A 9,297-nucleotide genomic window follows, 5' to 3' on the forward strand; every position below is an offset into this window, starting at 1 on the left:
TAAAATATATTATGCTCACTTTGTTAAAGATGGTGCTGCCCACGTGGAAGCCCGTTGCCCAAGTGATGATATTAGTTGTCCTTCTTGCTTGGGATGGGCGTGATTATGTTAATGTGTGTTGGGGGAGGGCTTTCGCACCAAAAGGTTTTAAAAGGAGAGATCACATTGTTCCAGAAAAAGAGTGATTACATTCTAGGAGGAGCCCATGCTGGGAAGAATGCAGAGAAAGGCCATGTGGAGGAGGCCAGGAGAAGCAGCCAAGATGGTGGAGTGTTGAATGAGAAGCCAGTTTGTGCAGAGTTTGTACAGAGAGAAGGAGATGGGGAACAGAGGTGAATAAGGCTGGTGAGCTAGAAACCTTTGATTCTAGGAAACTTGGATAAGTCAGTGGCTTTGAGAGCCCTGAGTGGAATTGGAAGTGTTTTCCCACTGTGTGTATTTCTTGCCCGCTGGGTGCAAGCTGGGATTAAAGGTGATGGCTCACCAGTTCTTGGCTCCATTGTTTCATTACCGACTGTCCGAATCTAATGTGAACCTGCCCTGGCCAGGCAGCTGTGATGGTGGCCGTGGCTATTGGCTTTACAGGGAATAATATTCATTGCATAGGATTGTGAAGGGAATTCAGGTAGGTAATATTTGAAAAGTCCTTGTGGTGCTCCCAACCTATAAGAACATGTGTTGAGTATTTATTATTATTAGTTTCTGCAATACCCCACGAATTTGCTGTTCACAGAACACTGGTAGCTCAGCCAGAGTGGCAGGATAGTTTTAAGAGTTTCTTTTTTTGGGGGGTGTGTGTGTGAATTTTTTCCCTTGTTTAAACAGACAGCAGGCTGTTGCATGGATGCCCAAGGTCACGGGTACAACCCACACTGCCCTGCCATTAGAGAGAGCAAAACTTCAGTACCTGCATGAAAGCAACTGCAGATCAAATGGAAAGAGTTGTTTATGACCAATCAGAGCACTCCATGCCCCAAACTTCCCATTCACTGATGTCTAGGAAATTGGGGAACTCAGTTGCTTTTTCAGGGTGCATTTGCCAAAAGCTCTCATAGAAAAAAACATAAGAGAAAATATTTTGAAAATGTCTGCAGTTTCTGAGTTATGCCACCTAAGCATTTCAGGTCCTCCTAAACTCTTCTAGAACCTACCATGAAAGCATCTGAAATCTCCAGAATGAGGTTGTGCTCACCTTTTATTTTTTTCCCTAATTTGACCATTTTGGTCTAATCACTGTTGCTGCCTTGTTTCAGGCCTCTAGGAAGCCTCAAGAGCAGGTTTTTCGTTAGCCCCACGTGAGAAAGTAGCTATGAACCATCACAAGACTGCTTCGCCAACTGGATGTGGTCAACTCTGCCTGTGGGGGAGGGGTTGTTCCAGAACTTTTCAGAATTTGGTCTCAACAGACCACTCTAAAGGGATTGAGGAGTGAGAGAAGAGACTTCAAATTCTATTGCCAAGGACTGTGGAGTTGGCCCAACTCGTGTCCTGGTTTCAGACAAATTAGAGCCAGGAGGTCAGCCATAGAAGGAGTGTCAGTTTCCTGAAGGCTTGGTCCTCACAGTGGCTCTGGGTGGTTTGCTGGGTGAAATCATCATCATAATAATAGGGAAAACATGTTGTGTGCTGGAATTTATGCTGAGCCCTTTGGTGCTCAACCCCAGGGTGGTCTCTACCGTTTGAGGGTCCACTGGAGGATAAGAGGGGCCATGTTACTGACCACATGGCAGAGGTGGGTCCTGAACTGAGGCAGGCTGTGCCCTATGACTGGAGGCAGGCCCTAGGGTAACCATAGGAACCTGCACAAGGCTGGAGCCAAACCCCAGATTCTCATTCCCTAGCCCCTCCTAATATCCCGTGCTGACAGCACTTTCTATTTGTGTATTATTAAACTTTAAGCCAGGGGTCCCCAAACTACGGCCCACGGGCCTCATGTGGCCCCCTGAGTCATTTATCCACCCCTGCCACACTTCCGGAAGGGGTACCTCTTTCATTGGTGGTCAGTGAGAGGAGCACAGGATGCATCCACATCCTGTGCTCCTGGAGTACTGTATGTGGCGGCGCTGCAAAGCACGGCGTTGCTCACGTACAGTACTACTTCCGGTTGAGGCAGGACGCACGTGTCACGGCTCCAGAAGCGCGTCATATCACTTGTTACGGCTAGCAGTGACAGATATGGAACCAGACATTGACCATCTCATTAGCCAAAAGCAGGCCCATAGTTCCTATTGAAATACTGGTGAGTTTGTTGATTTAAATTTACTTGTTCTTTATTTTAAATATTGTATTTGTTCCTGTTTTGTTTTTTTACTTTAAAATAAGATATGTGCAGTGTGCATAGGGATTTGTTCATAGTTTTTTTTTATAGTCCAGCCCTCCAACGGTCTGAGGGACAGTGAACTGGCCCCCTGTGTAAAAAGTTTGGGGACCCCTGCTTTAAGCAGCTTAGCAAATTGGCTTCAGTACCGCTCACCTGCAGCTGGGAGTGATTGATGTGCTCTGCTCACCTAGCCAGCGGGGCAGCCTGGAGCACCCTCTCTCTCTGTCTCCCCTCCAAGCACCTCCAGTCTGGCTGGCTGCCCACCAGAGGCTCAGGGTGGCTTTAGGAATGCTGAGACCCACTGCACATGCAGTAAATACAGTCTAGGGGTTGGGGCCAGGAACAAGTATTTCTTAAAAGCTCCCAGGGGAGGGCCATGGATGTCAGGGCTGGAAACCACTAAGACATACAGGTGTGAGTTCTGAAGGGTGCTGGATGGAAGGTCAGCCTCTCCCTGCGGGGCCCCTTTATGTCTCTGGCTCAGGGTTCCTGCCTGGCTGCACAGTGGAATCAACTGCGGAGTGAAAAATACCCAGGTCAGGGCACCGCCTCTGGGGAGCTGGGCCTGGGCAGCAGTATTCCAAAGACTTGCCTGGGGTGCTTCTGTTGTGGCGAGTTGAGAACCACTGGCCTAGTGCTGTCCCTGAGCCTGCTCCTGAGCCACAGGCTGTTCTACCCAGAGGCTCACCTCCTCCTCTTCACATGTGGGTCACCTGAGCTGGGTTCACAGGGCCCCTCAGAGCTGTTTTTCCTGTGGAGTGCAGTGCCCTGGTTAATCTGCGGTGGGGCCCAGACCGGTTTCCGAGTCCACAGAGAGATCCCTGTTCCTACCAGATTTCCACCTTATTGGCAATGTCCCTAAAGTCTGCACAGACGCTCTGTGGGGAGAGACCCCTCTCTCTTTCTGTTTTTTTTTTTTAATTCGAAGTGCCTGGCAGTCACTGAAATGTCTCAAGAGGCAGAAGCTGGCTTTGATAGACTGTCAGCAGAGTTGAAAACTGTAGTTTCTAAACAACTATCTAAAAATCTCCCTTTTCTGGCTTGTCTTTTGCTCCCCCTGGTAGACTTTTGGATGGCAGGTTTGCACAGCAGACTTTGCCGGCCCAGGCCACCCTCCCCTCTGCGTCCTCCCCGCTCCCTCTCCACTTCACCTTCCTCCTTCCCCTCCCCCTAACTTCTTCCCCCTCCTCCTCCTCCCCCTTCCCGCATTGTGCCCTCCCCCCTTTCCCCTGGCCTTCCTCCTCCCCCCCTTCCCGCATTGTGCCCTCCCCCCTTTCCCCTGGCCGCCTCCTCCTCCCCCCCCATTTCCCCTGGCCGCCTCCTCCTCCCCCCCATTGTGCCCTCCCCCCTTTCCCCTGGCCGCCTCCTCCTCCCCCCCCATTGTGTCCTCCCCCCTTTCCCCTGGCCGCCTCCTCCTCCCCCCCATTGTGCCCTCCCCCCTTTCCCCTGGCCGCCTCCTCCTCCCCCCCCCATTGTGCCCTCCCCCCTTTCCCCTGGCCGCCTCCTCCTCCCCCCCCCATTGTGCCCTCCCCCCTTTCCCCTGGCCTCCTCCTCCTCCCCCTTCCCGCACGCATTAATGTGGTGCTGCTGAGGGACTGTGGTGCCTCCTTGGCCTCTCTGCCATCACAGCCTGGCAGCGTCAAAACTCTCCCCATCCTGCCCCTCTTCCCTGAGCCCCTGTGCACAAGTCAAAAGTGCAGGCTGTGCGGGAGGTGGGCAGCGCCCAGAGCCGCACCTGCACTGCATCTCACTCCCCTCCCTCACCAATCCCCCAACCAGCCCTTCCTTCGGAAAGATAAGGCTTCTTCTCAGTTCCCCCATCCCCTTCCTCTGCTCCCCAATTCCTTTTATTTCAGGCTGAGGTGGCCCTTTGTGAAGAGGGCTGTGGGGTTTTGCACAAATATTTAATCTTTTCCGACCTGCCCTCTGCACTGCCTGTCAGCTCCTGGGTGGAAAGCACTCTGTTTGCTTTAGCTGGTAACAGGATACTGTTTTGAAAAGTGATGCAGAAGTCAGATTACTTATGAATCTGGGCTTTCTTTTGCATGAATGCTTTTCAAGGCAACTGTAGATTTATTTTTTTCTTCCCCACTAAGAATGATGTTGCCAGTGGGGGTGTGGTAGCGAGCCGGCAGGGGTGGGGTTCTGGCGGGGAATCCAGAGCCGACTTGTACTCTTTTACGCCAGGGCTTGGAAATCTCAGCAACTGGGACCTAGTAAAACAGATTTAGTCATTGTTTCAGAAAGATCTGCCCTTTACTTGTTCAGAAATGTCATTATTTCACATAAAATGTAGTCCATCCAGTTGGAGCGTCCGCAGTACCTGTTAGAAATCACGTTAAACATACTGGAGAAAGAAACTAGAAAGAGAATGATAGTAACCAAATTTTATTAAAAGTCCACTTTGTCTGACCAGGTGGTGGCGCAGTGGATAGACCGTCGGACTGGGATGCGGAAGGACCCAGATTCGAGACCCTGAGGTCGCCAGCTTGAGCGCAGGCTCATCAGGTTTGAGCAAAGCTCACCAGCTTGGACCCAAGATCGCTGGCTCCAGCAAGGGGTCACTCGGTCTGCTGAAGTCCCGCGGTCAAGGCACATATGAGAAAGCAATCAATGAACAACTAAATGTGTCTCAACGAAAAACTGATGATTGATGCTTCTCATCTCTCTCCGTTCCTGTCTGTCTGCCCCTATCTATCCCTCTTTCTGACTCTCTCTGTCTCTAAAAAAAAAGAAAAAAGTCCGCTTTGTGTCACCAGCCCTGTGTATGGCCTATATACGTATTATTCCCACTTCACAGGCCGTGTAAACTACTGGTTTGGCTTTCTCAGGACAGTACCGACTTTAAATAGTTTCCTTCAATGTAAGAGCACGAGGCAGATAACAGATCCCAATTGTTTTTCTTGTCTCATTTCAAGTCATCCCTAAAGCAGTCAAGGAGTCCATGGAAAGATGGACCCCATGAAAACCAGGTATGGAGGGCTTCGGGTGAAGTTTGGAGGAGAATAAACAGTGAGAAAAGAAAAAGCCCTATGCAAAAATTGGCCTAGCATTCCGGGCCTGAAAATGCTACTGGTTAACCCAAAAATACAACCACAGGAGAAAGAGGAAATGAAATATGAGACAACATAGGAACCATTATGCTGTTCTTAGGTATGGTGTTTTTGACAATATTAATTGGAGGAAATCTAGTACACTAAGTGAAAAGAGCAGGCTACAAAATTAAAACAATAATTCCAACTATATACAAAGTAGAAAAAAAACTAGAAGAAAAAAATAAAAGCAGTTATCATTGAGTGCTGAAAATGCTTTACTGTTGCAGTTTTTCCATTTGTTCTGTCATGAATATGTACTTTTAGTATAATCAGAGGCCCATGGATAAGGTCATGAAAACAAAGGAAAGGAAACCGCTGGCTAAGTACAATGCGGTGTTTACTTAGGGTTGTACATCTGTAAGGAGGCCCCTGTGGTAGAACTTGTTCAAGTGGCGGCCTCATGTAAGAAAATATATTCTTTGTCTTTCTTCCTTCCCCTCTCCTGCGAGACTCTGTTCATTAGCGGCTGACCTTCTGTGCTCCCCTTTCTGCTCTCCCGGTAGGATGGACTTAGACAGGCTTGCTGAGTCTGTGACTCAGAGTAGTGTGTGAATCTCTTTTGCCCAGTCTCCTGGGCTATGGGACCAACTGCACATGAAAGGGAAGCTGCTACAGTTAGGGTGCCTCCTGTATCTTGCACGCTGCCAGGCAACGACTCCTTTGCAGGTTGGTTGTGTAACTTTCTGTCCCCTGCCATCCATGCACTAAGGAACTGGTGGCGGCTTGAAAATCCCCAGCAGAATGACAGGGGTGGGCGGGGCAGGGGGGTGGGAGTGGGCCTGCAGTGGACCTTTTGCTGAAGTTGCAAAAAATAATTTTCACATTTAAAATTTTTAAATTAAAAACTGTAAATTTTTCTAGTTGGAAAAAGTTTTAAGTTTTAGAAATCTAGAGCATTCCATACATCTTGAGGAAAGGCAGAGGAACTATTTCTAGACCTCTTAATGACGTCTTCATTCTTTTAATACACCTTGAAGAGATGACACTTTGTATGAGAGCATTTCGACTCTCTCTCCTAGATCTTTCTGGGGTGGGCTATACTGTGTACTCTATTTTAAGGACTTGAAGGGGTCGTTGATGAACACAGATGAGGGGCTCAGCCCCCTTTCTTTCTACAAGCTCTAGGACACTGTTTTTCCCCCATGTCCCAAAGATTCCTCTGGGGTGGCAAGACCTCCTGTGTAGAGAACCACTGCATCGCAGAGGAAGGGCCCTGCTCGGCCTTGAGGGACCTGGCAAGGCAGGACACTAAAACAACTTGAAGGCTGTTCGTGGCATTGATGCCAGAAGCAGGGCGGCAAGCACACAGTGCTACCAAACGCTCAGGATGTCCTGAAATACTTGTAGGACAGAGCATTACATCATGATCACCTCTACCCTCCAGCACAATACCCTCTTTTCCAAGCATACAAAGTAAACAGGTTTTCCAGCCTTGGGGTCATTGTGTCTTCATCAGAGCACAATGTCTCACCTGACCCAAACTTTATCTATGTCTCTATGTTTTCCTTAATCCTCGGTCACCTCCACTCAGGTCTTCACTTCCCCATGCTGTTTGTGGCACCCTGGGTTCCCCACTAGAGCCTGTGGGTCTTGGGGAGAGAGTCACCCTTTCTGGTTCTCAGTGTCTCCCATATAGAATTAAGGTGACGTTACATCCTGTCCCAAGGTGCTTATGAGGAGCACTTAAAATAGTGGATGTAAACCTGATTTGGAAATAAAACTATTCTAAATACGACATCTTATTCATGTTCCTTCTGTGACCCCATATGTATCTAGTATCATCAAAAAATAACATCAGCTGTTTTCACATATCAATTATTATGTGCTGAGCACTACAAAAAGGATTGTAGAAGACAGAGAAGTAAAAGACATGGCTAGGCTTCAGGAAGCTTACAGACAAAGTGAGATTACCAACCCTTGCTGACCTCGTTGTGTGGGACACACCCAGCCATTAGAAAAACCATAGAGCAATAACAGGAGGCTGTATGTTGTAGAAAGCCTCCGTGTAGGCTCAGTGGGACCTGAGTAGGCTGGAGGGAAGGGGCACAATCTCCCAGGTTTGGGGAAACCAGGAGCAAAGACAGCTAGGGGGAAATGGTTTATTGGGTGAAGGAGGCATCAAGAAAAAAATGGTGGACCCGACAGACAGTATTGAGAAATAACAGGGACCAGGCTGAGGTGCTGGAGCAGAGGGTCCTCAGAGCCAGGCTGAGCTGAGTTCCCAAAGGAAGAATGTACCCACACCTCTACATCCTAATTCCCAACTCTGCTCAATACATTTGGTAAACTGCTGGTAAGGTGGTTGTAAGCATAAACTGAAAATCTATTTTCAATGTCTTAGAAACAAAAAGGAAATGTGAATCTTAGTTGTCATTTCAATATACATTGTTAAATAAATATAACTCAGGAATCAGAGTAATAGTTTACTCTTGGATTTCTAAGGGCATTAATTGTGCAAAATTATGGGGAAAATGCATTTTTTATCCTAAATTATTACTTGTAGAAATACTAACTCACTAAAACATTTGAGGAGAGAAAGTATACGTAGGATTGCATTCTTAGAGATTTTATGAGTTTGGCCTGACCAGGTGGTGGTGTAGTGGATAGAACGCTGAGGACCCAGGTCTGAAACTCTAAGGTCTCCAGCTTGAGTGTGGGCTCACTAGCTTGAGCGCAGGGTCACTGGCTTGAGTGTGGGATCATAGACATGTCCCCGTGGTCACTGGCTTGAAGCCCAGGGTCTCTGGCTTGAACTCAAGGTCACTGGCTTGAGCAAAGGGTCACTAGCTCAGCTGGAGCCACCAGGTCAAGGCATGGATCAGAAAGCAATCAATGAACAACTAAGGTGCTTCAACTATGAGCTGATGCTTCTCATCTCTCTCCCTTCCTGTCTGTATGTGTGTGTCTCTCTCGCTAAAAATTTTTTTTTTTATGAATTTGCAAAAAGATAGATTAATCAAATTGTAGAGCCAGCCAACTTCCCTTCACCTTGAATTTCATGGTATTGCATTTTGGAATTGGCTTTTGTTTTTGCTTTATTTTTCATCTTTCACCTAGGCAGGTTCCTATGCTGACATAGATCATTAACAAGGTACCACTAATTTTTTAAATCATTTTTTACTTTTTAATTAAAGTCAACACAGTATTATATTAGTTTCAGTTGTATTTCCCCGTGATTAGACATTGTATAACATATAAAGTGACCATTCCAGCATATCTCTTACCTATCTGCTACCACCATAAAAAGCAAGAGGTTTGGCTAAGAATGGGGACTACAAGGCAAATGGGTAATAGGACAATAATAATGAAAAATTCATACTTATGGACTTCTGTAAGCACAGGTTATTGATTTATTGTAATAATAGATTCTACAGTTTTCCACATTTCCTTCAGCCATCTTATAAAATTGGTGTTCAATTCCTACATGAGTTTCAAAAGCTTTCTTCCCACGATTTGTAGCACCTGTTAAATCGTCACAGGATTGTTTGTTTAGACATGTATGAAATGTATATATTTTTTTGGCAAGTGGTAGTTCAGATTTTTTTAAAGCCTCTGCCTGTGAGTGAAGCCAGTGGTCACAAAGTGAGCCAGCCTCAAAATGTGGGCAGTTGGCAACCACCAAGTGTTCATGGGCTGGTTAGGTGCTGTCACAAAGCCCATCCATCTGATCAGTGGGGACTCCCTTCTAAGTGGGAAACTCATTTGTTGCCATAACCGTGTCCCCAAACGACCTTAACTTAGTGTGTTCTTAAGGTCAGATTGCACTCAACCTGAGCATGCTACTTTCACCTAAAGCTATGCAAGGCCACCTCAACCCCATCTGCCCCAGCAGGACAGAGAACAGACAGAGACAACTCAGCTACAGCATAGCCATTCTGCTTG

The sequence above is a fragment of the Saccopteryx bilineata genome, chromosome 5 (genome assembly GCF_036850765.1).
Source record: "Saccopteryx bilineata isolate mSacBil1 chromosome 5, mSacBil1_pri_phased_curated, whole genome shotgun sequence".
Classification (NCBI taxonomy): Eukaryota; Metazoa; Chordata; class Mammalia; order Chiroptera; family Emballonuridae; genus Saccopteryx; species Saccopteryx bilineata.